The sequence below is a fragment of the Ochotona curzoniae genome, unplaced genomic scaffold (genome assembly GCF_017591425.1).
Source record: "Ochotona curzoniae isolate NIBS_2020 unplaced genomic scaffold, NIBS_Ocur_1.0 contig_1014, whole genome shotgun sequence".
Lineage (NCBI taxonomy): Eukaryota > Metazoa > Chordata > Mammalia > Lagomorpha > Ochotonidae > Ochotona > Ochotona curzoniae.
The window spans coordinates 52,550,122-52,567,288 of NW_024464920.1; positions in this window are offsets into that span (position 1 = coordinate 52,550,122).

Consider the following 17,167-nt stretch of genomic DNA (forward strand, 5'->3'; position numbering starts at 1 on the left):
TCCATCCTGTACGCAGGGACACACGGCCTCACCCCTCCTCCAGGTGCAGCCTGCCCACTGCTCTGCCCACCTCCAGCAGCCATCAGATCGGGGCAGGGAGATTGTCATTGTGGGGCCATGCTTTAACTTACTGCCTGCCTTGCCAGTATTCTGTATGGGTGCAGCTTCACGTCCCGCCTGCTCCATTTCCAGCCAGCTCCCTGCTGAAGCACACGGGAGAGCAGTAGAGGACCCAGGAGCTCAGGCCCCTGCATCCACGTGGGAGACCAGGGTGGAGCTCCTGGCTGCAGCCTGGCCAGTTCCCACTGTTGGGGAATAAATCAGCCAGTGACTGAGCCGGTGCTCGCCCTCTCTCCAGTTGCATGTGCGGGGCGGCGTGGGGTCCCCCAGAGCAGAGCTGAGGCCACACTCCCACTCAGTCTTGCTGGGGCTCTACCCCTTCTGCTCCCGGGATCACACGCCGTGTGCAATCTCACCGCAGAGCAGGGTCGCAGCCCGGGCAGGGGGATCTCGTCGGTGGCTGCCGTGTGCTTTCTCCCCAGGCCACGGCCCAGACTGTCACCATACTCCCCAGCGGCGCCTCAGTGTGCCACGTCCCACGTCCAAGGCCGAGACCCCAACCCCACTCGCTGCCCACCCCCACAACAAGCTCATCCTCCAGCGGTTACATCCCGTCCTCCAGGACCACAGAATCCTCTCAGACAGACAACCTCAGCCTGGAGGTCCAAGGGGCCACACCCAGCAGGTCACACAGCGACACGGATCAGGAGTGGCCCTGGGCTTCGCAGACAGTGGGGGCAGGGCTTGGAAAGACCCCAGCTGGGCCTCAGTTTATCACTTCTGAATCAAACAGACAGGGCTTGTGGACCAATCTACTCCCACATGGTTTCCACACAGATGACAGACTCAAAATTCTACAATCAGATCCTGGACACCTGTGCCTGCACACGGCCTCGGGTCTGCACACAGCCTGGGGTCTGCACACAGCCTGGGGTCTGCACACGGCCTGGAGTCTGCACACGGCCTGGGGTCTGCACACAGCCTCGGGTCTGCACACGGCCTGGAGTCTGCACACAGCCTCGGGTCTGCACACGGCCTGGGGTCTGCACACAGCCTGGGGTCTGCACACGGCCTTGGGTCTGCACACAGCCTCGGGTCTGCACACAGCCTGGGGTCTGCACACAGCCTGGGGTCTGCACACAGCCTCGGGTCTGCACACGGCCTGGAGTCTGCACACAGCCTCGGGTCTGCACACGGCCTGGAGTCTGCACATGGCCTGGAGTCTGCACACGGCCTGGGGTCTGCACACGGCCTCGGATCTGCACACGGCCTCGGGTCTGCACACAGCCTCGGGTCTGCACACGGCCTTGGGTCTGCACACAGCCTCGGGTCTGCACACAGCCTCGGGTCTGCACACGGCCTCAGGTCTGCACATGGCCTCAGGTCTGCACACGGCCTCAGGTCTGCACACGGCCTGGGGTCTGCACACGGCCTCGGGTCTGCACACAGCCTGGAGTCTGCACACGGCCTGGAGTCTGCACACGGCCTCGGATCTGCACACAGCCTGGGGTCTGCACATGGCCTCAGGTCTGCACACAGCCTGGGGTCTGCACACAGCCTGGAGTCTGCACACGGGCTGGAGTCTGCACACGGCCTGGGGTCTGCACATGGCCTCGGGTCTGCACACGGCCTTGGGTCTGCACACAGCCTCGGGTCTGCACACAGCCTGGGGTCTGCACACGGCCCAGGATCTGTCTGCAAACAGCCTGGCATCTCCACAGATCCTTCCACAGACCCTGTGCCTTTAGTTGCTGCAGGGTTGCAGGGTTCCAGGCTGAGTAACTTAGCTACGTCCTGACGCTGAGCCTGCTCCCTGTGTCCAGGGCCCTGTGTGAGGTTCCTATGTGCCAGTCGTGGCTGCTACTTCCCAGAGAATGCAGAGGGCCAAGGTGACGGCAGGAGGCTGGCTTGCAGCCTCCCTCTTGGTCTCCCTGCTAGCAGCCCATCTCCTGCTGGCTGCACACAGTTCCTGCCAGCAGGCTGTCCATTCAGCCTGTCCCATCCAGGACAGCCAGTGAGGAATGACACCAGGTGGGACCAGAAGTGCGTCCATGCCTCCCCTGCTCCCGAGGCCCCGGCTGGGCCCAGCTGCACATGCGCAGACGCACACACACCGGTACGCACGCAAACACATGTGCACACACCGGAGGACCTCTCCCAGGGCTTGCTCTGTGCTCACCCCACAGGGAAGGCTGGGCTGTTCTTGGCTTGGAGGGGCAGACTGAACTCTGCTCCCCGCCCAGTCAACTCCAGCCCAGCCCCAGCCCCATCAGATGCTGTGGCCCAGGAGCAAGTGTGAGGTCGACCTGCAGGGGACAAGGGCTCTCTCTACATCACGTTCCTGCTGAGCTTTGCTGCCCACAAGGGCCCAGGCTCACGGCTCAGGGCCAGTGCCCACCCAGGCATTCCAGCCCACAGCCCTGCATGTCCTGTGAACTTGTACACCCCCCCTCCCCCCAGTCCACCTGCACAAGTTTGTCTCAAGTCAGATCTGGGAATTTACAGCTCTGCTTTAAGAGGGAAAAAGCTTCTTTTACAAGCACAATAAAAATGCAAATTAAATTATAAATAAGTCAGAAGAAGATCCTTGTCTGCCAGAGCACAGCCCCGCTATGGCTCCCACAAACGCCTCCAGCCGCCTCTAACTCCGTGACCGCGTCCGCCAACGTCCCAGTCAATTAGCGGGCCTTCCTTCTGCATTAAGCGGAATAGCGGGACTTCTCGGTCAGCACAAAGACGCCCGTGCCTTCTGGCTGCACTGATGGTGGGGGCTGGGCGCACTTCCCTCTAATTACCAATAGATTCATCCCGGTCCCAAAGACCCTCCATAATTAGCATTCCGTTGATTGATTTGTTGCAAAGAAATGACCCTGGTTGTTCTCAGCCATCAGTTTGCAGCTAATTGCCTTTCTTTCATTAAGACACTAAAGAGTCTGCAACGAGCAGTGGTCAAGGTGTGTGCGGGCTGGCAGCGGCCACTCCTTGTCATGGGTGGCCCTCTATGATTTTGACAGAGATCTAATTACTGGGTGGATTGGAGGACCCGACCTCGGGAGGACGCGACGTCCCCAGCGCGGATCACGGGGGAGGAGCAGACTGTCTCTGGGCTGGGCACAGCTGGCCTGGGCTGCAGCGGCAGCGAGGGTCCGGCCGGTGTTGACAGAGGCAGCGGAGTCGTGAACAGCACTTAGGGCCCGCCACGCAGCGTGACAAGGCAAGGCTCTCGGACACTGTAGTCAGCCCTTGGCAGGGACGGCATCTAATTAGACATAATGCAAGCACACAGGTCCCCAGAGAGGCAGAGGTCAGCTGGAGAAGGATGCGCTGGCAGGAAGGTCGGCGGCCAAGGAAGCCCACCGTGCATCTCACGTGGGCCTGGCTCCCCAGGAACAGACCCCATCCCAGCTGCCTGCTGCGCACAGCAATGGCCAAGTGGGTCAAAGTCCACAAGTCTGGTTGGAGTTGGAGTTAGGGCTGGAGTTGGCGTCTGCTGCGCCCGGCCCCCGGGAGTTCCACCTCCTGCAGCTCTGGCCTCTCCCTTCTTCCCCACCCCGCCAACCAGCAGGAGGTGGGGCAGGGCAGTGGGCAGAGGAGAAGCCAGCCGCTCCCCACTAAGCTGTAGGAAAGAGTCACTCGGAAAAGGAAGTGTGTCTCGGAGACACTTCTGAAATCAAACATCCAGCTGAGGAGCGCCAGAAATAAAACAAGGGCTTGAAACTGCTGTGTGGGCTCCCCCGCTCAGGAACTACAGCAGGAAGCAGGTCCGTGCCGTCTGCCTGGAGGAGGCAGACCCAGGGCCAGCAAGGGCACGGAGCCAAGCCACGGCGAGCACCCTTCTGCCAGAGAAGCAGCAGGCTCCCGCTGCGTGCCCCAATCGAAGATCATCCAGTTCACAAACTGAAAACGCCAGCGTTAAAGGGAGCATTAATCAATCAGTGACCAGCCTGAGCCTTAGCAAGCCCTCCACTCCAAGGTCCCTCCCATGGCAGGACTGGCCATCCAAAGCCCAGAGATCAAAGCTGCTCTCCAGGACTTGACAGAATGAAGTTTTATTTGAACAGCAACGCCCACTGCTGACACGTCCCGCGGCCCTGCGGCCCCACAGCAGAGGAGTGGGTCACTGCCTGCCTGGCCTCCCCCGGGACAGCAACGCCCACCTCCAGATACCTACAGACGAGACATCAGGGGTCACCCCTGGGGACGCTGGGGACGGCCCTTCCTGGAGCAGCCGGATTCCCTCCTACCTCTGCGCTTCCAACGTACCAGCTAGCACAGCGACTCGGCCGGTCCTGCCGCCTGCACCACACCGAGACTGCAGGGCCAGCCCCTGGCTTTGGCCCCGGCCCGACTCCGGCTTCGACCGACCAGGCTCTGGCCCCGGCCCCGGCCCCAGCCCCGGCCCCCAGCCCTGGCTTCGGCCAGCCTGACTCAGCCTGGCTTCGGCCCGACCCGGCCCCTGGCCCCTATTGGGGGATTTGGGAAGTGAGCAACAGCTGGAAGATCTCTCTCTTGCTCTCTTTGCCTTTTTATTTTCCTCTCTTCGCCTTTTAAATAAAGTAAAAATTAGTAGAATTTTTAAAAGATATCCAGAAATTTAAAAAAAAAAAAAAGAAATCCAGAAATATTTTCGTTTTGGAAATTAAATGATATGCTATTAAGTAATCAAAACAGCCATAAGGAAATTAGAAAAATGCAAATGAGTAGTTAATGAGAAGCAGCATTTCAAAGCTGGTGGATACAGCTGCGTGATGAGAGGAACTGAAACCCTTCCACGCAGCAGCGAACGCCGAACCCCCACTTTCTGGCTCCACATCTTAAAAGATCAGAAAATGGGGCCGGCGTGTGGCATGGCAGCTGAAGTCATCACCCACAACCCTGGCATCTCGTGAGGGCACAGGTCCCAGCCCCACTTCCCCTCCAGCTCCCTGCTAGTGGCTGGGAGAGCAGCAGAGGACGGCCCACAGCCTTGACCCTGCCCCCACGTGGGCCTCGGGGACTTTATTCAGAATGAGTCACGTGTGATGGACAGCCCAAAGCCCGAGGGGATGGGTGACGCCACGCCACGAGGGCGGCTGCCAGTGCAGTACTGGGCCGGAGGGGCCGGAAGGAACTTGAACTTGAAGCCACTTCCTTTGACACACAGCCCGCACAGCCCACAGGGCGAAACGGGAAATGAACGTTTTTGTCGAGCACACAGTATGTTCCATCCCGGGCAGCAAGCTCACGGCCTCCGTCAGACACAGGAACCTCCAAGCCAGGGCCCCCAGCAGGGCACAGCCTGGAGCCCAAAACCCAGCGGTTACCGCCCCAGGCGGATTCCCCAGCCTGTGCCTAACAGTAAAAGCGCTTCTGAGTCCAGCCACTTGTGAACCACAGCGGCACCAGGCCCCAGCACGTGCCGTGCGATTTGCGAACACCCCTCACCCCTCCGGAGCCGGGGACAGGTCAATGGGAAGCAGGTGTGAGCGTCAGCTGCTATTGCAGCATCCACTCGTGTTCAGCTGTCTGCAGGTACCGAAGGCAACTCAGCAGCAAGTCAACTCGGCCTGCAGCGCCCACCTGGACACGGCCGCTCGGCTCGGCACAGAGGGCAGAGCACGGGCACGGGAAGCCTGGACAGTGTCCGATCATGGGCGGCCAGTCCCTGCCTCCTCATCCTCAGTCGCTCAGATGGACTCCTGAAGTGACGCACAAAACGCAGAAGCCGGAACAGGGGCCTGCAGTGGGCCTCATCCTGCCCCACAAGCACGACTCAGCGCGTGTAGCCGGCCCGGCTCTGGGGGAGACCGTGGGCGAGCTGCCAAACGGGCAGTCACACGACCTCCTCCCTCCTCCGTGAGCCTGTGGCCATAGTCCAGCGGGGCCAGGAAGACGAAGTCTACAGGAGACAGGGGCGTCCCGGAGACCCCAGCCAAGAGGGAGGAAGCCTGGGGTGCCCAGAGAGCCCGGTCAGTCTGCAAGGTGAGTGTGCGGCCAGGGTCCGGCAGGTGTCCGAGCTCCCACACCTGCTGTGTGGTTTGGGGCAGCAGGGAAGGGGTGGGGTCTCCTGATTGTCTCCTGATGGGGGAAACGCCCCTGGCCTCACCCGGCAGGTTCTCCCTGGTCTCACACACGGGAGTGAAATGGCCAACCCTACACCTGTTCCTGTTGAGACGCCCGACAACAGCAGGCCAAGCCAGCAACCATGGCATCTCCACAGCTGTGCCACTGGACCGGGTCCCTCCTGCTAGCCAGGGGTACACACCTCCCTGCCCAGTGCTGGCCAGCCGCGTGGAGGGGGCATCCAACCCACCCTGACACCTGCTCTGGAGGGGTGGAGCTGCAGCTCCTGTGGGCCCGGTGCAGGAGCAAGCCCTAGGAACTTTCATCCTGTGACCCAGCAACAGCTCGCCAGCATGCCTCCCTGGCCAGCTCCATGAGAGCCCACTGGGGTGGATTCCACTGCCCTCCCCTCCCCTCCCAGGTGACCTGGACATGTTGAAAGCCCACCTCTGGCTGCCTCCCGGCGTGTGAGAGACAGGAAACAGCTCCTGGGTGCCTCGCAAGCCGGCCAGCATCTGCAGGCCTGGTCCAGAACGCCATTCCAAGCTCGTCACGTGTGGGACATGACTGTGGCCTGTGCACAGCCAGCTCAGCCCATCCATGCGGCTGCTTTTCAGGGTGCCCTGCTATGTCTTGCCTTCTGGGGTGGCCTGAGGCTCCACGCCTGCCCTTTCCATTGCTTCATCCAGTTATGGAAACAGATCTGTCATCCGGGGTTCAGAGGACAGAGTGGCGGGAGGGAGCAAAGGTGACTCCAAGAACTCCTGAGGACCCCAGGGTCTCCCCGTCGCGGGCCTGGGGACTCGGCCTTCACGCCTGCAGACCCTCCTCTCCTGACCTTCTCTCCTCCCAGCCAAGGGACCACCTCGGCTTCGCAGTGACACCAAGGCGCTCGTTGCTACAGATGCAGGCAACATTGAACAGACCCCGAACGTCGTTACCAGGCTCTGGTAAGACAAAACACCTCTTACTGAAGCAAGAGCCTCTGGTGAGTGAGCGTCCTTCTAAGGCGTGAGCGTGCATGTGGTATGCACACGTGTGTGTCTGAACATGTGTGTGCGTGTGTGAGTGTGTGCACTGTGTAGTGTGTGTGCGTGTGTGAGTGTGTGCACTGTGTAGTGTGTGTGTGCGTGTGTGAGTGTGTGCACTGTGTAGTGTGTGTGCGTGTGTGAGTGTGTGCACTGTGTAGTGTGTGTGCATGTGTGAGTGTGTGCACTGTGTAGTGTGTGTGCATGTGTGAGTGTGTGCACTGTGGGTAGTGTGTGTGTGAGTGTGTGTGAGTGTGTGCACTGTGTAGTGTGTGTGCGTGTGTGAGTGTGTGCACTGTGTAGTGTGTGTGCATGTGTGAGTGTGTGCACTGTGGGTAGTGTGTGTGTGAGTGTGTGTGAGTGTGTGCACTGTGTAGTGTGTGTGCGTGTGTGAGTGTGTGCACTGTGTAGTGTGTGTGTGTGTGAGTGTGTGCACTGTGTAGTGTGTGCATGTGTGAGTGTGTGCACTGTGTAGTGTGTGTGCATGTGTGAGTGTGTGCACTGTGTAGTGTGTGTGCATGTGTGAGTGTGTGCACTGTGTAGTGTGTGTGTGTGTGAGTGTGTGCACTGTGTAGTGTGTGTGCATGTGTGAGTGTGTGCACTGTGTAGTGTGTGTGTGTGTGAGTGTGTGTGAGTACATGTGAGCGTGCATGTGTACCTGTGTGTGGATTGTGGCTGTGTGTGAGTATTGTGTATGCGTGTGCGTGACATGGGCGCGTGTGTGGCTCTGTGCCTGGAGTGAGGAGCCCTAGGGGGGTCTTGTCTTGGCCACTGACCTGAAACAAACGCTGCTTGCATAACTGATAATTAATGGCAGCAATTTTTGATTAAAAATGAGATCATTTAGCAAACAAATGGACTGTGGGCCGCAGTACGTCTATAAATAGGAGCTAGGCGGGAGGCCCTCGCTCAGGGCTGCAGGAGGCGGGAGCAGCACTGAGTCTGCATCCCCCCACCCTGTGTCTCCTGCAGGGGCCCCAGGCCCAGGGGACTAACCAGGCGCTGCACCAGGCGGCCTCCGGTCCAGCACAGGCCAGGGAGGCCGGGAGGGACTGGATGGGGTCGGGCGGTGCGGAGCACTGGGGCTCGGACTGCTGGAGCAGCAGCAGGGCAGGGACAGAGAGCCACAGGATGGCCACCCTTGCCCCAGCCCCTGGAACTGCTCACTTGCAGCCCTGCATGGTCTCACTTCCTGCCTGAGTTTGTGAATCACAGCCCAGCAGGCTGGCTGGGCGCTGGAACCCCAATGCCGAGGCAAACAGGGCTCCTGTCGCAGCACGCACGACTAAGCTCGCCAGTGGCTTGTTCTTCCGCTTGATGAGGTGGCTCAATGATGGCTCAGAAACGACTTCTTGGTGGGACTGGGCTGGGACCTACTGCTGCAGCCTGTCCTGGGTCGTGCAGGTTGCCAGAGCCCAGGCTTGCATTGGGGCCTGCCCTCAGCCCCCACCTGGGCCCAGGACAACGGTTGGACTTGGGGGAGCAGTTCTGAGCAGTCCTGGGCAGCCGGCAGGGGCACTACACCCATCCTCCCCACGCCCCTGCCGGAGTGCCCATTAATTTAGCAGGTCTTCTTAATTAAGGGCCTGATGAATAATTGAAACGTGGTTTCTGATTATGCTGAAGTTCATGCCATTTTGAGTCGTAATTGTAACTTATAAATTAGCCAAATAGGTGAGATGATGAAATCCTGTCTCCAGGGAGCATGCGTGACTTCTGGAATTTATCTACATGCTGCCCAAATGATTTACATCGTAAGGATGAGGCCAGATAGAGACCTGGGCCCCACCTCACCGCGGCCCTAACCCTAACCAGCCGGGGCAGGAGGCCAGCTTACAGCTCCGCCGGCAGTCCCCACCCCGATTCCTCCTCCAGTGGCTGAAGGGCCTGCTCCCAGAGTCCTTGTGACCCATGCACTGTCCACACTGCCTACCCCAGGATGGCTGCTCCCCCTGCCTGTCGGTGAGCAGTTACTCCAGCTCCTCTGATGGCACTGCGGGCAGGACGGGTAGCACCCCGCTGTGCCAGGAACCCTGGAGTCACACAGAGGGAGAGTTAGGCCAAGAGCTGCGGTGCAGTAGCAGCCTGGCACAGCAAGGGGCGCAGACCTGGCCAGAGTGCACACTTGTCCCTCTGTCCTCCACACTGGGCTCTGCCACCTGCTCTCCATCCAGCGACACACCTTTGCACCGTAGAGTAACACTGTCCAGGGTCCCTGAGCCAAGAACTCGTTGGGAACACAGTCTAAGGCAAGCTCACCTGCACAGAAGACCTGCACACCCAGAGTAGGGCACCTTAGCCTCATACCCCGGGGCTCTGCACCCGCCCTGTGCCAGCCTGGGTCTTGGGGGCCTCCCTGCGTGTGTGTCATGCCCTTACCTTGAATGTGTGCCGAGCGTGGCTGCCATGGCTGGCTGCACCTCTCCCCACCCCAGCACCAGCACCCTGGTTCTCCGCTTTGAAGGGTCATTATGCCTCAACCATGGCATCCTCACCCTCCCCCTTGCCCCAAGCTTCCTAGAGCCCCAATGCCAGCACTCCTGGGGTCACCTTGTTCAGCTGTGGACTGGGAGCTTGGTGCCAGTCCTGGGCATGGCAGCACATCGCACACAGGCCTCAGAAAGGTGTCCCAAATGACCAGACTTCATCAAGAAACCATGTCTTCCGATGGGCACCAGTGTCTGCTTGCTCCCCCAGCATGCAGCTCTGGGACCTGCAACCCTGCCTTCCCAAGCGTTCCGAGGTGTCCCCAGAGCCACTGGCTGGCCAACAGAAAAGACAGGACTTTCCCTCCACAGAAAGCAATGGGAGTGCACCTGCCCTGCCTGACAGAAGCTGAGGAAGGACTGGGAGCCACGCAGGCTGCTCCCAGAGTGAGCCTGGAAGCGGGGTGCCCAGGCTTCCCTGTGTCCCCATGCCCAGCCCCACTCCAGCACTTGCTTGTATAATTCTCCCAGGTTTGGCCAGGCCTGGGCAGTGGCCCCGGGGCCTCCGCATGGGCCAGCGGGCATGAGCTCCATGGTGCTGGTGCAGCATGAGGCTCTGCTTCTCCCGGCCCCTGGCGCGCAGGCCGACGCCGTCCTCCTTGGGGGTCACCATCCATGAGGCGACAGGCCAAGGGTCGCCCCTGTGCACTGCCGGCTCAGCTGGGAACGGCTGCAGTCTCGCTTCCGACACAGGCCTTCTGGCTGTGGTTCTCCCTGGACAGTGGCCCCTGGAGGTGAGAGGGGTCAGGCAGGATCCGGAGAGGAGAGGACCTGAGGGGGACCCGTTACCCCTGAACGAACTCAGCCTGGATCAGCCCAGACTGAGAGGCAGGAGATCAGAAGAGCACGGGGAGCTGACAGCACCTGCCGATCAGCATCAGTGACAGAACTGAGTCAGCGAGGACGGGCGCCCGCGGCAGCTCAGGGGACAGGGCAGGTGAGGTGGTCGCAGGACCGGGGAGGCGCTTCGAACACCAGGATATCTGGAGTCAGTGGATGCCACAGCCAGCTGATGCATACCTGGGACCCAGCACAGACCACACAGAGCTCCCCTGGGACCCTGCACAGACCACACAGAGCTCCCCTGGGACGCAGCACTGACCACACAGAGCTCCCGTGGGACCCTGCACTGACCACACAGAGCTCCCGTGGGACCCTGCACTGACCACACAGAGCTCCCCTGGGACCCTGCACTGACCACACAGAGCTCCCCTGGGACGCAGCACTGACCACACAGAGCTCCCCTGGGACCCTGCACTGGCCACACAGAGCTCCCGTGGGACCCTGCACTGACCACACAGAGCTCCCCTGGGACCCTGCACTGACCACACAGAGCTCCCCTGGGACGCAGCACTGACCACACAGAGCTCCCCTGGGACGCAGCACTGACCACACAGAGCTCCCCTGGGACGCAGCACTGACCACACAGAGCTCCCCTGGGACCCTGCACTGACCACACAGAGCTCCCCTGGGACCCTGCACTGACCACACAGTCAGAGCTCCCCTGTTGAGGCATTCCCATCAACACAGCCTTCCCCACCACACCACAGCCCCTCCAGCTGCATCCACACAGCCACAACCCAAATCCTCTGCACCCAAACATGGATGAGCCCGGGAGCAACACACCTGGACGAACACACCTGGAACTCAGACCCCTACTGGCAAGAAGTGGCCCTGCCCACCGGCCCCCCAGCTGAGCCGCAGCCGACCTTGCACCAGCTCCCCAGAGGCCGGGCAATGGGCGCTACAGCAGGCGGCAGTCACCTGAACCCACCCACCACATCAGCTGACATGCAGGGACCCCAGCCAAGAATACAGGGCACATACTGTCTGCACTGGGTCATCGTGGCTCATTCTTGAGAAAATGCTGGCCCAGCATCACCAAGCAGAAGAGAATATGGGATGGAGAGTCTGCAGGGGTGGGAGAGGGGAGTGGGAAGAGAGACAGTCTGCAGGGGTGGGAGAGGGGAGTGGGAGGAGAGACAGTCTGCAGGGGTGGGAGGGGGGAGTGGGAGGAGAGACGGTGAGTCTGCAGGGGTGGGAGGGGGGAGTGGGAGGAGAGACAGTCTGCAGGGGTGGGAGAGGGGAGTGGGAGGAGAGACAGTCTGCAGGGGTGGGAGGGGGGAGTGGGAGGAGAGACAGTCTGCAGGGGTGGGAGAGGGGAGTGGGAGGAGAGACAGTCTGCAGGGGTGGGAGGGGGGAGTGGGAGGAGAGACGGTGAGTCTGCAGGGGTGGGAGGGGAGAGTGGGAGGAGAGACAGTCTGCAGGGGTGGGAGGGAGAGTGGGAGGAGAGACAGTCTGCAGGGGTGGGAGGGGGAGTGGGAGGAGAGACGGTGAGTCTGCAGGGGTGGGAGGGGGGAGTGGGAGGAGAGACGGTGAGTCTGCAGGGTGGGAGAGGAGAGTGGGAGGAGAGACAGTCTGCAGGGGTGGGAGGGGGGAGTGGGAGAGACGGTGAGTCTGCAGGGGTGGGAGGGGGAGTGGGAGGAGAGACGGTGAGTCTGCAGGGGTGGGAGAGGAGAGTGGGAGGAGAGACAGTCTGCAGGGGTGGGAGGGGGGAGTGGGAGGAGAGACGGTGAGTCTGCAGGGGTGGGAGGGGGGAGTGGGAGGAGAGACGGTGAGTCTGCAGGGGTAGGAGGGGGGAGTGGGAGGAGAGACAGTCTGCAGGGGTGGGAGGGGGGAGTGGGAGGAGAGACAGTCTGCAGGGGTGGGAGGGGGAGTGGGAGGAGAGACAGTCTGCAGGGGTGGGAGGGGGGAGTGGGAGGAGAGACGGTGAGTCTGCAGGGGTGGGAGGGGGAGTGGGAGGAGAGACAGTCTGCAGGGGTGGGAGGGGGGAGTGGGAGGAGAGACGGTGAGTCTGCAGGGGTGGGAGGGGGGAGTGGGAGGAGAGACGGTGAGTCTGCAGGGGTAGGAGGGGGGAGTGGGAGGAGAGACAGTCTGCAGGGGTGGGAGGGGGGAGTGGGAGGAGAGACAGTCTGCAGGGGTGGGAGGGGGAGTGGGAGGAGAGACAGTCTGCAGGGGTGGGAGGGGGGAGTGGGAGGAGAGACGGTGAGTCTGCAGGGGTGGGAGGGGGAGTGGGAGGAGAGACAGTCTGCAGGGGTGGGAGGGGGGAGTGGGAGGAGAGACGGTGAGTCTGCAGGGGTGGGAGGGGGGAGTGGGAGGAGAGACAGTCTGCAGGGGTGGGAGGGGGGAGTGGGAGGAGAGACGGTGAGTCTGCAGGGGTGGGAGAGGGGAGTGGGAGGAGAGACAGTCTGCAGGGGTGGGAGGGGGGAGTGGGAGGAGAGACGGTGAGTCTGCAGGGGTGGGAGGGGGGAGTGGGAGGAGAGACAGTCTGCAGGGGTGGGAGGGGGAGTGGGAGGAGAGACGGTGAGTCTGCAGGGGTGGGAGGGGGGAGTGGGAGGAGAGACGGTGAGTCTGCAGGGGTGGGAGGGGGAGTGGGAGGAGAGACAGTCTGCAGGGGTGGGAGGGGGGAGTGGGAGGAGAGACGGTGAGTCTGCAGGGGTGGGAGGGGGGAGTGGGAGGAGAGACAGTCTGCAGGGGTGGGAGGGGGGAGTGGGAGGAGAGACGGTGAGTCTGCAGGGGTGGGAGAGGGGAGTGGGAGGAGAGACAGTCTGCAGGGGTGGGAGGGGGGAGTGGGAGGAGAGACGGTGAGTCTGCAGGGGTGGGAGGGGGGAGTGGGAGGAGAGACAGTCTGCAGGGGTGGGAGGGGGAGTGGGAGGAGAGACAGTCTGCAGGGGTGGGAGGGGGGAGTGGGAGGAGAGACGGTGAGTCTGCAGGGGTGGGAGGGGGGAGTGAGAGCAGTTGCAAGGTGGAAGAAAGAGACACTCAGGCTGTGTCTGTGCTGCCTGCCTAGTGGATGTCAGCACTTGAACGTGGACTTGGCGTATCCGTGAACGTGGACTTGGTCTTTTCGTGAACGTGGACTTGGTGTATCCATGAACGTGGACTTGGCGTATCCGTGAACGTGGACTTGGTGTATCCATGAACGCAGACTTGGCGTATCCATGAATGCGGACTTGGCGTATCCGTTAACGTGGACTTGGTCTTTTCGTGAACGTGGACTTGGCGTATCCGTTTATGTGGACTTGGCATATCCGTGAACGTGGACTTGGCGTATCCGTGAACGTGGACTTGGCATATCCGTGAAGGTACAGCACAAGCTCCACAGGATTTTCAGAACAACGCGCTTGGCAGCTGGGACGGGAGGGGAGACGGGTCAGAGCAGAGGCTCCGGACAAGCAGGGAGGAGTGAGGTGGGCCAGGGGGTGGAAAGGGAGCAGGGCGGGGAGAAAGGGCAGCGTCAGCCTGTGCTGCGGTGTCAGCTTCTCCAAACTGAGCTGAAAGAGACTCCGAGGAAACTAAGACAGCAAAATACAGGACACACCGTGGGGCCCACGACGGCCGCTTCGCAGTGAAGGCACGGCGCGGCACGGGCACGCAGGAAGACCCCCACGCCGGCACGAGCCATGCGTTCCTTTCAGACACGGCCAAGTTCACTGCCATGGAGACACTCAGGGTCAGCCCGGGGCATCGCAGAACGGAGCTGGCCTCCTGTGAAGGTTTGGCTCTTGCTGTGTAGGCATTGAGACTTGAGCAGCAGGGCAACACGGGGGTGCAGCCCCTGCCCAGTGTGCTAACACGACTCCCACCCGAGACACAGCGTGGACGTGCGCGCCGAGGTGGCTGCCAGAGCTTGGCACAGCGTCCCGTGTGCTCCGGCAGGGAGCAGGAGCAGACAGCGCGGACAGATCAGAATGGGTACAATGAAGAATCTCCACTCTCCCAAACACGCCACCACAGCAATGCACGCTGTGCCTGGGAGCGCCCCTCCCCGTGAGGGGCCACCACTGCTTGGGACGCCATGTCCACTGGGCAGCCCTTCCCAGTGCCCTGGGGAACATACACCGTTGTCTGTCCTCTGCTGTTGCCCACACGTGCCAAGCTGGCAGGGAAGTGCAGACGCCCCTGGTGGAGAAGACTGGATCACAGGGTGGAGCCATCCAGGGCTTTGGGGATCCACGTCCAGGGTCATGGCCTCTACGCTGCCCACCTGTGCACAGGCTCTGCCACACTCAGCATGAGCCCAGGAAGCAGGGCGCCCCCAGGCAGCCCGCAATCACAGATAGAGAGGAAAAGCGCATGCACAACTAGCAGCCAGTGAAGGTGACACATTCCAGTGACTGCCCAGCTAAGGGGACGCTGCAGTGTGCAGCCAGTCACACAAAGGACACACTGTGACAAGAGCCACTGTGCCAGGGCACTGCAGTGCGGGGGGCCATGTAGGGGGTCCCTGAGCAGTGCTGGTCCACTGTCAGACAGATGCAACTGACACCACACAGCTCCTAACACCTTTACTCAGCCCTGACCTGGCCACCCAGCCTTGATGTGATCACCCAGCCCTGACCTGGTCACCCAGCCCTCACCTGGTCACTCAGTCCCTGACATGGCCACCCAGCCCTGACCTGGTCACCCATCCCTGCCTGGTCACTCAGCACCTGACATGGCCACCCAGCCCCGACGTGATCACCCAGCCCTCACCTGGTCACCCAGCCCTGACCTGGTCACTCAGCCCCTGACATGGCCACCCAGGCCTGACCTGGTCACTCAGCCCCCACTGACATGGCCACCCAGCCTTGATGTGATCACCCAGCCCCTGACATGGCCACCCAGCCCTCACCTGGTCACCCAGCCCTGACCTGGTCACCCAGCCCTGACATGGCCACCCAGCCCTGATCTGGTCACTCAGCTCCTCTGGCCCTCTGCTCCTGGGCCAGGATAGCCATGTTTGCAACAGGCAATGCCACTGTCTCGGGACTGGCCCCTCCCCGCCCCCGCAGCCTGCCTGTCTCCAGCCTGCAGCCAGAGTGGTCTGTCCCCTGCTCTGCAAGGTGTCCTGACGACCTGGTGACACTCCGGACCGGAAACCTCTGCCCACTCTGGAAGAGCACAGAGCAGGGCCCGAGGCCCCACCACGGGCTGGTGCCCACACGTGAGCTGTGCCCACTGAGGTGTGGAGGGCCAGCTGACTGAGGCCTGGGGCCCTGTCCACCTGTGGCTTGCAGCGGGAGTCAGGGTGGCTGGCAGGCCGGTGAGCTCCATCCCGGCTGAGCCCCGGCCCCTCGCAGTAATTAGCTCTGAGAACTATTTACATAATCAGTTCTTGGGCACACGGAGGAAGGGCGGACGCGGCCGGGGCAGCGTGCGGGCTTCTGCACAAGTGATCCGCCGAATATTAATGAGCAGAAAATGTCATTTCTGGTCCAATTACTCAAAGTAATTAGTTTTTTTTTTTAATTATGGAGGAAGTGGAATTTTAATAAGGTCAATTTTACAATTACAGTTTTAAAAATACTAATTGTGTTGTCATCACATCCCGCGTAATAAATGACATTAACTTGCTGACATCTGTTGATCTGAGCGTAAACAGAATCGCTGGGAGGTTCCTTGGGGAGTTTGGGGTGTGGCTGGGGCAGTCCAGCCTGGAAGGCACCCCCAGAGGGGGCTTGGCCCACTGCAAGCTGCAGCTGCCCTTCCAGAACTTTCTCAGCAACCAAACAGTGTTCACAGAGCCGAGCTGGGCACAGGCGAGTGGCCTGAGGTCCTGGGAGCCCGCCAATCGAGCCCCCACATTTGTCCTAAAGACCCCACCCACATCCTGCGTCCCACTGCCCCCCGACAACCTCTCCTTCATTTTTCCTGCAAAAACGCATCCGATCCGACTCGGAGGGCTCAAACGTCCAACGGAGCAGCCCACCGGGCCACGGTGATCCCCGGGGCCAGCACAGGCCAGTCTGAGGCTGTCCAGGGCTGGGGTCGTGGCAAATCGCTGAGTGCTGCAGGGCACCGTCAGCTGTCACCCCCACTTTCTACCCGCGCCTGACCCACCCGTGTCCTGAGGAGTGGAGCTTTGGGACCCTGCACCCATGTGGGACACCCAGCTGGAGCTGCAGTGGCCAAGCCCACGTCCCTCATTTAGATGTGCTTGAGAAAGCTAAGCCCTGCGCCTACCCTCCACACGATACTGCTAAGAATGGACACCATGGCCAAGGCTGTGGCCGAGCAGCACCCTCCCCAGCCACTCCCAACTCCTGGGCAGCTGAGGCCAGTGCGGGGAGCAGGCAGTCCCTGGTCTCGACCTGGACTAGCCCCTGCCACTGTGGCCATTCAGGAGAGAAGTGGTGGATGGAGGATCTCGCTCCCCTTCAGGTAAGCAGACATGTCTGTGGAAATCTGCATCCACTGTGGAGCCCCACGGGGCCTTGTTATTGCCTCTGTGATGCCAGACAGGACTGGCAGCCAGGCGTGCCGGGAGGCCAGCGAGGAGCTGGCAGCTGGACACAGGGATTCCACTGCCATGACAAGCCCCTTCCAGCCGGGTCTGTGTCCACCAAGAGATTGGGGCATGAGCAGGTCCCCGGGGGAGGCTCTGGGCGAGGAGGGGCCGGGCTGGAGCGGGCACCAGCGGGGAGGGGCAGAGATGGGCAGAGGGGCCATGGGAGAGCGACCATGCTCGTGGCCGCTGTGCTCAGAGCTGCCCACTCAGAAGTGCACTTA